This window comes from Trachemys scripta, chromosome 3 (assembly GCF_013100865.1).
Source record: "Trachemys scripta elegans isolate TJP31775 chromosome 3, CAS_Tse_1.0, whole genome shotgun sequence".
In the NCBI taxonomy this organism is placed as follows: domain Eukaryota; kingdom Metazoa; phylum Chordata; order Testudines; family Emydidae; genus Trachemys; species Trachemys scripta.
Genome location: NC_048300.1, coordinates 195,913,529 through 195,927,215, shown reverse-complemented (window position 1 = coordinate 195,927,215; position 13,687 = coordinate 195,913,529). Strand labels below are relative to the sequence as shown.

The 13,687-nt window shown below is 40.8% G+C and overlaps 1 protein-coding gene across 8 annotated transcripts in view; it reads left to right on the top strand.

The window, feature by feature from the left end:
* HMBOX1 (homeobox containing 1) overlaps positions 1-13,687 on the top strand; it is a 137,681-nt gene that overhangs the window by 1,068 nt on the left and 122,926 nt on the right. The gene's annotated exons all lie outside the window — the stretch shown is intronic.

The window sequence follows — 13,687 nt, the reverse complement described above, 5'->3', positions numbered from 1 at the left end:
TAGAGGGGGATTAGAGAAGAAGGGAGGCGCCTTGTCCAGTGTTGGGATACTACGGTGATGGGCGCACTAGTAAAACCTAGATTATGTTCTTGAGACACAGAATGTGTGTGGTATGAATTATGGTGAAAGAAGAGGAGGAGGTTGTTTCTCGCCAGGGAATTTTATGCTTGCCTATGGGGAGGAGAATAGGGAAGATATCTTTGGAGCAAATAAAGTGCCTGTGAAATCACTTGGGAGAGGGAGGGTCCTTGTGAAGAGATTCTGTGTTGGTAGGTTGGTGTGGGTGGGTGTAGGGGGGATGGTACAGTGCATTTATGGTTGTATGTCCAAGACACTAGTGAGAGCTTGCTACCAAAACAAATCTGCTTGATATACAGAGGAGAGAGCATGCATGATGAGGAAGAGACAGGTGAGAACCCTAAGGGAATGTTGTAGCTGATGTGTTTAACCCTGGAGGGCAGGGGGGAAACATAGGAAGGTGGCTCTTGGAATGTATGGGAGAAGAGCATGGGTGCAGTGTTCATTTTGTTTTTACTTTTAAGAAGAGGCTCAGGTTTTGAGGTGGAGGGAGGGTGTTAAAATTGCTTTTATATGTGTACCTGGGACATTCCTTTGAATGCCAGTGTGTGGCCCCAAAACTGCCTAAAAAAGAGCGAGGCTGGAGAAGGCGGTCGGGAATTCTGCTAGGCTTGTACATTCTGTGTTTAGTTTTTGCTTGCTGTGGAGTTGAAAAAAATGGGCAGGATGGTTTTCTTTGAGGTGTAAATATATGTACAGCAAGATGGACTGAGCTGAGCTCTTGCTCCTCAGTTTTGGGCTGGTGGGTTTTGGTGTACGGGAAGGGGTGGTTAAAAGTGCCTCTAAATGCGTCTGCAGGGTGCTCTCCTTGGAAACAATTTTTGCATTAGCTTTGAAAAATCTTTTGATCATATGTCTTATTTCCTCCACCCCCTGCAAATAGGGGAAGGAAAGGATGCCTTTTGGGGTGGGAGGGAAAGAGGAAGTGTGATGAGCGTTGCCACTTCCCTGTCTGTGAAGTCCTGTGTACTCAGTTTATTCTGGAGTTCAAGTGACATTGGGAGCACAGAGGCAGTGGGTTCAAGTGCTAAATGCATATGGACTGAAAATGGTGGGTTTTAAATTTAATGGCTAGGACACTGATTTGGGAAGAGCAAGTCTGCTAGGTACTGGCTGTGTGTCCCGGACTCAGAAATCAGAGGGGATAGATAGAGGAGACTGAACTGATGGAAGGGGATGCAATTTACATGAATGATGCTACACAAAAAGTTGTGTTGTATAAATGGCTTGTGCTAGGCAGTCAACTCAGCTTGCAAAACCCTGGACTGCTTGTCTGAATACCATGATATCACTAGCTCATTTCTGCAGGGCTCATCAGGTGCACGAGCCTCTCTCTGCTTCCTTCCTGGGATGGTGCAGCTGGCATCTGATTTCCTCCATGGATGGGAGAGGAGGAGTCCTGTGCAGTTTTTTTCCCCTCTGAGATGATTGCATTTTCTTTGGCCTCGCTGTTCCCTGCCTCATTAGTAGGAACTGCATCTATATTTGTTTACCACTATGCCATGCCAATAGGAATGTCTGGAGTAGTGGGGAGTGGGTGTATGTGAATTCATCTCACTAACGTGTTTTTTTTTTTTTTCTTCCATGGTTTTAAGATGATGCTAGGACACAATTCTGCAACAGCAGGCAGTAAACTTCATTTCTTTGTGGTTTTTGATACTCCCTCTTTGCTGGGTTATCTGTTTCTGAGCTAAATCCCTAAGGAAAGGGTTGGGGGACAGGCAGCACATTACATACACGCGGCTGGAGCTTCTTCAGGTTCAGACAGATTTTGTCTCTTTGGTTGTGAAAATTATTTGCCATCTCTCTATGTTCTAGGAGTGCTGGAATTTCTGAGGTGGCAGGATTATACTGGATCTATCTGTAAATTGATGTTCTTGCATGTGGGAACACTGTCCATTTTCTCTTATGCAAAGATTCTTCATCTTTAACTCTGAGTGACAGGCACAGCCTTTTTGTAGGGTTGACAGAATTTATTAGTGGGCTGAGCATGGGACAGGGAACAAGGAATTTGTTTTAACCTGCTGTGTCTATTCCTAGTATTCCTCTGGCACAGAACAGGCATCAGCATTTTTACCACTGTGTCATCTAACTCTGTTCAGAGCCGGTCGACACAATTGTGGAGTGCAGGCCACCAGCCGTTTTGTAGTAGCACAGTTGCCAGAAGAACGGTGGGAGGATTTCAAAAAATCTTGTCTAGACCAGGCCTTCTTATCTCTGCCGTTTACTTCTTGTGCAGTTATGGGCAAGTTATTTTCATCTGTTGGGCCTTTCTAAAACATCTGTCGCTGTACTATCTATTATATTTTGGGGCTAGAGGCCAACCAAGAATGAGATCTCATTGAACTCCGCACTGCACAGAGCGTGAGTAGCCAGTGCCTGCCCCAACCAGCTTATCTCTGTCTCAGTTTCCCTATCTGTAAAATAGGAATGCTTACTAGCCTCCTAAAGAGGGGTGTTGTGAATAAATGTCTGGCCAGTGTTTTGAAAGTGCCGTTGGTGTTTTATGAAGTATTATTTTGTAGTCATAAGAAGTGGCACATTCATAAATTTATGGGGGAACTTGGAGATTCTCTGCCTTCAGATCAGGAACTAGGGAAATATTGTGACTTTGTTTTTCTTTACATTGAATAAATGCAAAGGTCTATAGTAAAATGTACTTGTTCCATTCTGAACTGTTGAGGCCGATCTGCTTCCATTGAAGTCCATGGGAGTTTTTTGTAGTTTGGGCCTTCAGTGCGCGATTCTGGGATCGAGGGAAGGACTCCAGACAGGCAAAAATGAATGGAATTTTCAAAGATATGGGAATCAGTTTAACTTATAACATTACCTCTCTTTCTTAAACCGGTATTTCTGATGACACCTACACCAACAAACAGGCAGATAATAGTAGCTTGTGTGGGATGGCAGTGGGTTTGGATTTAAACCAAGCAACTTGTCATGCCTGCAATGGTATTGATGCACACAGGCTCCTGTGTCTATGTTGAGCCCAGCGGGGTTCTGATTACAGGATCAGGACCTATTATGAGCATATTCTCCACCTTCCGCGAAGTTTAGGATTTGAGGTCAACCATTTTAAGGGATGCTGTCCACTTAAAAACCCTATTACAAAGGAACATAGGCCTTTACCCTTATTATCAATAACTTAATACAGTTTGTTTATTCTATATTTTTTGGATGCTTTAAAATCAATGAAGTCAGTTTCACTTTACATTGATTTATTGGGGCTTCAGTCGTGCACAGGAGTCCACTTTGCAGCGCTTCAAGACTGGGCCCTTACTTAGGCCTGTGCTGACAATATGATCTTTTGCTTTAATCTTGTATGTTACCAATAATGCTAAATAATATTAGTGATTTATTAACACTTAAAATATAGCAGATGCCTAGGATCTGATTTTTTTTTTTTTTTTTAATGAGACACTTATGATTGTGGATGGAGTTTACAAGGTGACGAGGAGGGGTTATTTTAAAATTGTTTATTTTTTAAATCACTCTCTAAAGTTGTTTGGTAATCCATTACATTTTCCAGCTCCCTCTAATAAATACCTTCTTATTCTTACTATTGTATTCCAGTAGCACCTAGAAATCCCAGCTGAGATCAGGTCCTGTCTTGCTAGGTGCTGCATATGCACATATTACGAGGTGACCCCTGCCCTTAAGAGCTTAGAAGGCCTAGATTCTGTAAACATGTTTAACTTTATGAATGCAGGTAGCCTAGTCAAGTGCTTAAAGTTAAGTGCGTGTATAAGTGCTTGCAGGTTTTCGATCCAAGCAGACAAGATAGATGGCGTGTAAAAAAGGAAATGTTGTTCCCATTTTACAGACAGTGAATTGTGAGGCCTAAAGAGAGTGACTGGCCCAAGATCAGACATGGAGTCAATGACAGAACTGGGAAATGAACTGTGATCTCCAGAGTCTCACTCCAGTGCTTTAATCACCAGACTGATTCTTGCTCTCTGAGTTACTTGGCTGGCTACCAAATTTTAAAATACTGACTACAGATTCTTTTCTTTCATTCAAACTTTTTAACCCAAAGGTGGCAGTTACTTTTATTTTTCAGTTGGGTCTTGAAAATAGTAGATTGGAAAACTTCATCCAAACAGAACTTCTCTGACCTGTTACTAACCGGAAACAGTCTCTAGCAAATGAACCTTTAATTTAAATTAAATATAGTGAGACTCTTTTGGAGAAAAGTTGCAAATTGTGGTCTTTGTTGCAGGTTAGCACATAAAATGTTCTCAGATTGAGGCAGTCGTATCGTCTATGACAACAACAACAAAAAGTGGAAAATCAGTTCCCTAGTATCTGGCCAACTGAAAATTTCATCTTGTAACTGTGAAAGACACATTTATTTTTATGTTGTGACTGCTAAAAAAAAAAAAAAATGTTGCTAAGGAGATATACTAGGTTGAAAATCTGTTCTCTCTTGAATCTAGCCTTTTTTGGTTTTTCAATAAGGGAATTTACACAGGGTTAGTTTGTGGCCAGAAACGATTGTTGAGAAGCCTTTAACATACCTAGTCTTAAAATGAGGATGTGCTGAAATACTTTTTGTTTATCGTGTCATTTGAAACACAAATTTCAATCCCAAGTTGACCAAAATCCCATAGTTAATGCAGACATACTTCATAATATGCTGCTGAGCAAAGTGCTCATTTCACAGTTGTGAAACTGCTTCTTATAGGTGTTATTGCATCAGAAAGCCTAACCTAATCAGAATGATCAATTTATGGCGATAGCTTGTAGGCAGCATTGGTACTGTATGGCTCTTACATTTCATATTTGATTCATTACTGCTGAGACACTGGCCTTCTTATTATCCACTCCATGATAAAATAATTCTTTGCACTTTTATCTGTAGATCTTAAAGTACTTTACAGAGGTGCACTTTGCAGACAGAGAAACTGAGGCGCAAAGGCTAAGGGACTTGCCCAAGTTCACACACTGTCACTGGCAATTGGAAATACGAGTCCTCTTAGACGTGTCCCAGGCTTAATTTGCATCTGTGGTCGGTCAATGTTTATTTTTAAATCTGTAAGGAGTTTATGGTCTGGTCCTTTACGATGGTGAGCACCTACTGCTCCTGTTGACTTCAGTGGCTTGACATTTCTCAACCTCATTAATCCTCTTTAATTCATTCTTTTTCAGGTCTGTCAAAATTCTCCTTTTCTTATTATGCCAAAACCACCATATGTGTAACTTCTCAGATGACCACTTAAGGCCCAGTTCCCTCTTCCTGTATCTCCCTCTTCCTACTGACTTCAGTAGGACTTTTTACCTGTGCTATGTTCTAAATCTACTCCAAGAGTGTGCTTGTTTGTGTTGCCATGCATTTTATTTCAGCATATTATTCCATTATTTTTGTACAATGCAAATATTCTAAGCTTGAACAATTAGTGTTTTTTCAGAATTACAAGCCAATGATTATTTTGCTCAAATACATTTTTGGGATGTTTTCCCCAATCCCTAGTTTTTAATCAAGGCTGAACAGTAAAGGTAAACTTAAAGTGGAGAGCCCTTAAAACCCTGAACTGTTTTAGTGCAGTGCTTTTGAATAAGTGTGTTCTGATTCATCTTTCCCATGTCCATGCAGTAAAAATGGATGGAAGGTCAGTTACCTAAACGTTTCTCTTATAAGATTTTTGTATGTATGTTTACTTTCTTGATTTATGCTGGGTTTGTTGCCATTACTAGACAATAATTTATTAATAGGCTTAGCCGTTCATCAGATATGATTTAGATTCATCTCACTCTCACTGAGTTTGTTGTATGGTTGACCACACACCTACCTACGAGCATGTGTGTATGCTGTTGGGGAATCCTTCCTCTGAGGTACTGCCCTCTTGTGGATGGAATATTGTCGTCAGACCTAATCAAAAATATCCTAACATTGCCCTCTACTGTCTACAGAGGCTACGTTTTATTTATTTAATATTTCCTCATGCATGGAAGTGGCCAGGAATAACATCCGTCTCCTCTTGTAGCTGAGACATGAAATGTATATGAAACCTATCCAGGGCTGTTGAGGTGACACTGAAACTGCCAACTGGCTGAAGAAGTGCGTGCAATTAAAACCCAAGTACACAAGATAAATCCATTATGCTTGGCCATGACTGTGCAGCGGATGAATCTCCCTTGCTCTGAATCCCTCGAATTGGTTAAAGTTCATTTACTGTTAATTCAATAGCAAAACTGCCTTGTTTTTTCTTTTTTAAAAGAAATGCTAGTAATAACTTCAGTGAATTCTTCTTTGTGTCCTCAAATAAAACGATTACTCTTGAAACAGAACAGTAGAAGTCCTGTTCTGGGGATTTAAAAATAATCCCGCTGAACAGCTGATTTTGTTGTTTTGAAGAGCCTACATACATTCTGTAAACTAGGAAGCGTAGCACATGGCCACTTTCTGCATTTTGAGCTGCCCAGTTGTTTTGAGCTCTGAAGCAAGCACTGAGTCTGCTCCTTGCTTTGCCAGTAGTACTGTGATAGTAATCCAAGCAGAAGGCACTTAGCTCATTCTTGAACTGTCAGTGCTGCCCCTGCTATGAATATTTATTCAGTTCTTTACAGGATAGTACGTCTGAACGGTAGCGTCTCTGATCACAGCTTCTACCTTTTGCTAGCAATCTCTTTCTGGCTATATTGGCAGAGTTTTATAATTGGGGTAGTGGCGTTCACAGCATGCAGTAGCTCTAACGTGTAAACAATAGTCAGATATTGAGGAAGAAAGTTGTACCTAGTGGTAAGGACACAATTCTAATTCTTGGCTGTGTTACAGACTTGCTTTGTGATCTGGGGCAAGTCACTTAACCTCTCTGTGTCAGGGCTTTTGGGAGGCTTCAGGTTTGTAAAGTGCTTTGAGACCCATGGATGAATGGTGTGTTAGAAGTGCATGTTAATATCATGGTTATAAACAAAATTGAAATATCTCGAGGCTGGTGAGATAAATGACATAACTGGTTCTTGTCTTATGTAAATAAAGTTACTTAAGCTAATTTGATTCTTATGCCACAGGTGAGGAAATCAGAACAACAAATTTCTCAATCGATCAGCAGTCTTTAACCCCTGTGCTGCATGGGGCTGTGGTGCCCCCAGACTTTGCAATTAGTAGTAATTCACCATATTCAATGTGTACTTTTAGCAGAGTGATTTATTATGCTTATTAGAAAGGCAGTGTGCCTAGTGGTCAGAACACCAGACCGAGACCCAGGAACAATATGAGCTTACTCCCAACTCTTTTTAGCTTCCTCATCTGTAAAGCTGGAATAAGAGTGGCCATATGAGATCAGACCAATGGCCTGTCTAGTCCGGTGTCCTGTCTCTGACGCTGATCACTATCATATGTTTCAGAAGAAGCTGCACAGTGGACAACCATGTAGTAACCTGCCCATAAAGGAAGTTTATTCCTAAAGTCAGGCAGTTAATAGGTGACGTATGCCCTGCATTATGAGGGTTGTACAGGCGGAATTGCCTTGAGTTCCTGCGCAAAGATCACTCCTCATCCTCGCCTACTACCACAAAGTACAAGGGTATCTTTAATGAAAAAGATACCAGGACATTGGTTTTATGTCCAACAAATGTCTGCTTCAGTAATGCAGTGTTTCCTATTTTTTGACTATAACGGCTATCACCACTTCCTCTTTTGCACTAGAATAGAGGTCTTCCTTATGTTAAAGGGATCAACCAATTCTTCAGGTTTTTTAAGGGTCTTATAAAAATTCCAGCTGAACTTCCTATCAAAATTACGAAGGCAAGATAAAAAATAGATAAGTTTCTTTGTTCTGCTTCTGGAGTTCCCAGTAACCCTGGTTCCCTCTGCCAATAAAAACTCATCTGCATTTATAACTCTTATAGCTGCTCATGCCTTGAGTCATGTATTCCTCTTAGTAAGAGGAATGGCCCAGTCTCCAAGTGTCCAAAAAGCTTTCTGTTTGTTATATGTCTCCTGCCAGATTGGTCTCCAATTCTGTGGTGTAATGCAGTCTAATCTTTACAAGTAGTTGCTTTTGAGGAGGACCATGAATTATCTTTCAGTTCATTTCATGGATATAATTCTGATAAATGTTGGTGTCACTCCTTGGTCACACTCAAGTAAATTCTGTTTTATTCCTAGTAATACACCTCTTACCACCAGCAAATACGAGGAGTCAGATTTTGCAGTGAAAGTATGTTTGCCATGCATCTTCTCTTTCCCACCCCAAACCAATTATTGGTTCTGAATCCTTCCTGGTGATGGCTGTGACCAGGTGAGTACACCCACGTCTCCTCCTGCTAGACCCTACACCCACTGTAGGAATTGACTCGAGTGAAACACTGCAGGAGTGATGGAGCCTGTTATCCCCTGGAGACATTCCATGGTGCACACTCATGTATGAGAACTGGAGTCCAGTCTAGAGCTTGGCTTTGATGCCATTGTTGGAAGGCAGTTTTTCTTTTTTATTAAAACACCAACAGGTAGATGTTTGAAGTGATTTATTGAATGTGTATAAAGCCAATGTCCTTGCTCCAAAGATCTAACAATGTAACTTCAGCAGATACAGTGCATGGGACAGTGGTTCTTCTGGGTGGGGACTAGATGCAGCAATCAGGACTGAAACACTTTGTAGAAGTGGTTTTTGAGGAGAGATTTAAAGGTAATAAAGGGACAGCATTTGATGCACAGAATGTGGGAGGCTGTTCCAAGTATGGGAGAGAATAACATAGAAGAAGGCGCAGAGCTGGGTTCACTGCCACAGTTTGGGCTCACTGAGCCATGGAAGAGTAAAAGGGGCAGTGGAGACTCAAAACTAGGTGCCGTTTCACAGGATGTAAATACGTTTATAACAAAAGCCTTTGAGCTCCGCCAGTGACTCTTCAGTATCCTGGCTAAATTGGTATCTGATTTTTCTGCTGCTCTGCTGTCTTCTTGCAGGGGTTGTTTATTGACTGAAACTGTTTCCATGTGGCTGTAATGTAGAGCTTGATTACATTAAACGTGGCTTTTTCCTGTAGTATTGCAGTGCTAAGGAAAGAGATCCCACCTGCTAAAACAGCTGTTTAGGTAATGCATGAGCCTTGGGGAGAGTTGTGAAGCAGGATCCAGTTCCTTTTGGGGTTCAAGTATTCGCATGCTTGGTTTATATTTTGATTATAAATTGCAGATGCAATTCCTAATATTTGTTGTTTGTATTCCAATAATGCCTAGAGGCTCTGACCACGGTCAGGACCCATTGTGCTAGGTGCTGAACAGACCATAGTAAGAGAGTCCCTGCCCCACAGAGTTTACAATCTAAACAAACTGTCTTGATTAATTAGTATTTGTCTTTGCAAATGAAGGCTAAGACCTGGTCTACACCTAAAACTTAGGTTGAACTAGTCACGTCACTCAGGAGTGTGAAAAATCAACACCCCAGAGAGACATAGTTAAGCCCACCTAAGCCCCAGTATAGACACCACTAGGTCCTTGGAACGTTTCTTTCTTAGGGTTGCCAATTTTGTTGGATGTATTCCTGGAGGCTGCAGGAAAATCCTGGAGGACTGGCAACCCCATCGATTTAGCTACCACTTCTCAAGGGTGTGGATTAACTACAGCAACGGCACACCCCCTTCCATCATTGTAGCAAGTGGCTACACTGCAGTGCTAAAGCAGCACAACTTCAGGGCTGTAAGCTATGCCCCTGTATTGTATTGTAGACATACCCTTAGTGCTGCTCCAAGAAGGCATTCAAATCTCTGTACTTGTCCCACTAAGGCCGGAAGCACCCAAGCTCTGCGATACCGAGGGCCACGCTGGCAACTTGCCAGAAGACTGTGGCAATCCAATTTGCCGAAAACACCTATTAAATAGCAAATGAATGCACTTGTATCCTCTTTGATAAAGAGATTAAAAATGGCCCATTGGTTGAGCTAGCCAATAAGAAAACCCATAAGGGAACCAGCTCCATCCACTCCTTACAATTACAGGGTCTGCTCCTACTGTGGTACATAGCAGAATTCAGGATGGATAAGATCAATGATATAAAAACCCCGCAGATTTTAAAAATTCAAATTAAATACATTTTTCTTTTAAAAAAGATATCTATTTGGAAATTGACAACCAATGTTAAAGCATCAATTTACCATAATCTATTTAACATTATTTAAATTAAACAAACATTCAAGTAGTATCTATTTGCTGTTAGTTTTAAGGAAAGTCAAACCACTGAACTGGTGGAAGTTACTGGCAGCTAAGCAGCTGGAACCAGGTTTGATGAAGTGCTAAACCAACTTTTGACAGCGTTAGCCTCTTCTGCAGGTGCAGAGAGAACGTTTCCTTAATTTTGAGTTTATTCAGCTAGCTCGGTTCAATGACTAGTTCATTCAAAGTTGAGGAACCCATTGAGAATTGAAAAAACACAAAAACTTGTTTTGTTTTTTTTCCTTTTCGAATCTATGAATAAAAATGAGGTGTGAGATCTACTAGTTTTAAAACCTTGAATGTTTCTGGTCACCATATCAATCACTTCAATTCACTGACTAGAGATAATACTTTCTTTGTTTAATAAATCAATGAATTTTAAATGCAAAAGATATTTTGATAAACTTTTTTTTCCTTAGGTACCCAGCACGTTTAAGGTATTTTATTTAACTATTAAAAAGTCATTTTAAAATGCCATTTTTGTTCATTTTTACCTGAATTCCAATTTCCATCTAAATGCAGCTTGACACAAATCATGAAGTAAAAAATTAATTATCCTTTAGGAAATAAATGCATCATTCACTATTTTCTGTGCCCCTAACTCAGTTGATTGCTTGCTAGGTGCTAATCTAGTCCTAAAATGCAAAATAAGATATTTCACCACCTCCAAGCCAAAAAATACACATAACTTTTCCATGGTTAATTAATTAATGTTCTTTACAAAACTTACCTAGCATCAGCAAGCACCAATGTATGGTGTTCAAAAGAAATGAAGCATCATGAGATGAAGACTCTTGCATGTTTCAAGTCAGTTTTGGTATTCAAGAGCTTATCCCAAGAAGAGCTGAATACCTGCAACTCCCATTAAAGTTCAAGACCTCTGAGGAACAAGCCCTTAGAACAAGATATTGCTAACATTAAAGCCAATGGAAGTTCTTTCCATTGTTTTAACAGGAGATGGACTGGGACCATAATGAAGACGGTTATTTATTTATTTATTTATTGTGACCTGTAGCTTACAGAGTTCTAGGTCCTTTCATTGAATGTATTTAATTCTTTTTGCATCTGAGTGACTCCTAAAATCCACCTTTCACATGAGGCCTTGGCCCTTCCTCCAATTATTTGACAAAACAATTTACTAAACTTTTTTTTTGAAAGTAGTAATAGAGTAAAGAGGTTTTCCTTTGTGTGTCCCTTCTTCTTGTGCTGTTACAGCCTTTCTAAACAAGAAGTTGGGTATCTTGTGTTCAGCAAATTACTAATTTCAAAGAGGGTGCTGGAAAATAATTTTCCCCTCCCTGAAAACTACCCCACCGCTCTCAAAAATCCCCTAACCTGGCCTGCTAGTCACCAGCATAGTAAATGTTATTCTGTACCTAATTAATAAAGAGCCTGATCCTCCAGTCTTTCTTCAGTGAGAATTGTACCTGAGTAAGGACTGGAGGATCAATGCCTTAGTTTGGTTGTAACTGATGGCCAGTACCACAGTTTAGCTGCAAATATGATTTTATGTGGAGGAGAGAGGAAAGGGGCTGGAGGTGTTAGTTCTAAACATATTTCCTGCACAAGCCTATGAAACTCTCCTGCAGTGGATTTTACGTGCCACTATGCCCTCTTGGGCACTTGTAAATGAGGTCTTGTTCCATGACTAAGACTCCTAGGTGCAACTGCAATACAAAGAATAAATAATAATGGTAAAATAAAATACTCTACCTGCTTGGTGCAACTTGATGCTCTCTTGGCCCTCTTTTCCAACAAGCGACCACACCCCTTCTCTCATGCCAGCCTCAGTGCATGGATTCCAGACCCAAATCCTGTATGCTGCACTATCTTAATGTCCTCTTTTTATAAATCTAACTTAAAACATACTTTTCTGATAACCTTCTAACGCTGAGCTCCATTCCATCAATCCTCCCCCATGCCTGACTGTGCTCTCGGCAGTGTGTTTAAAAACAAAGCCCACTGTGGACTAATAAAACTAATAAAAGCATAATTTGTGATCTTGTTCACAATCCATAAGATCTTGTTTGGATGGGAAAGTTTTTTTTTCCAGATACACCAGCACTGGTGTAACGCCCTATATGGACATTATTATTCTGCAATAAGTGTGTCCACATGGGGAAGTTGTATCAATATGACTGTCGGTTTAAATTAACATGTTAGCTTATACCAGTGTAGCTGACCTATGTAGACACAGTGAATGGATTTGCAACAGTAGAGTTCCCAAACTGTAGTGGAGCAATAGATGGCACCCTTATTATGGCACCAGCCCACCTTGCCCCAGAGTCTATTGACAGAAAGGGCTACTTTTCTATGATTGTTACTCCTGGGGGAATTCTGCACCCAAAAAATCCAAAAATCTGTGCCAAAAAATGCCAATTTCTGAAAAAATCTGCATATTTTATTTGTCAAAATAATGCAATATAATCACACCAGTTTCACTTATTTTGGTAATTTATTTAAACTACCATACAGAGAAAAAAATCACAATCACTGTTCAGCATTTCCTAAACACATGAAAGTTAAGTTACAAACACTTGGTAACCAAGACCCTGCATTCCAGTTATAATCCTGGATTTTCATTTAAATTACATTACTTTTGTTTTGATGTTTGGTGTTCTGTAAAGAAGAATGTTGCTTTAAATTTCTCAGACTTTCACACAAGAAAGTCGTGCAGTTTTGCTAATCATTGTCCTGCGTTTTTTTTAAAATGGGTAAGTAAAATAGATCCTGAGCTGTAATCTAACCCCATTGTGCCTCTCTGGCACAGGGAAAAAAAGCGAGAAAGCACAGAGACCTTCCTAGCTGAGGATTCCGTTACTGTCATTTACAATAAGGCTCCTTAACCACTCTGGCAAGGTAAAGGAGCCTTAATTGACTAAGAATGGGAACAATTAACTAACAATGGGAACATTAGCAGCCTGCCTGTTTAGTTGTTACATTTCTTACTCCTGAGGGCATTCTGTGCCAAAAAAAAATAAAAATTCTGCACACAATATTTTAAAATTCTGCAAATTGTATTTGTTAAATAAATGTGGAGGCTCCAGCATGGCAGTGGGGAGCACAGGCCACTGGTTGCACAGAGGTAGGAGATCACTGTGCAGCTCCCTCCCCACCCCCCTGGACATGAACTCAGCAGCGAGGCTGCACCCAATCCTAAGATAGCGCAAGGACCGGGCCTGCCCCAAAACTACCCCAAGGCCCTGCCCCTCCATACCAGGTGTGGGCAGACAGGCTCAACAAGGCAGGATCCATGTGTAGAGGGGCTTAGTGTGGGGGTATCCAGGTGAGTGTTGAGAGGGTTCTGTGTGGGGCAGTCCGGGTGCAGGCAGCTCAGTGGAGGATCCAGTTGCAAGGGGGTGGGGATCTGGATGCACAGGGGCTTGTTGCAGGGGTTCTGGGTGCAACGGTAATGGGACTCTACAAGGGGGTCCAGGTGAAGGTGGTTGGGGCTTG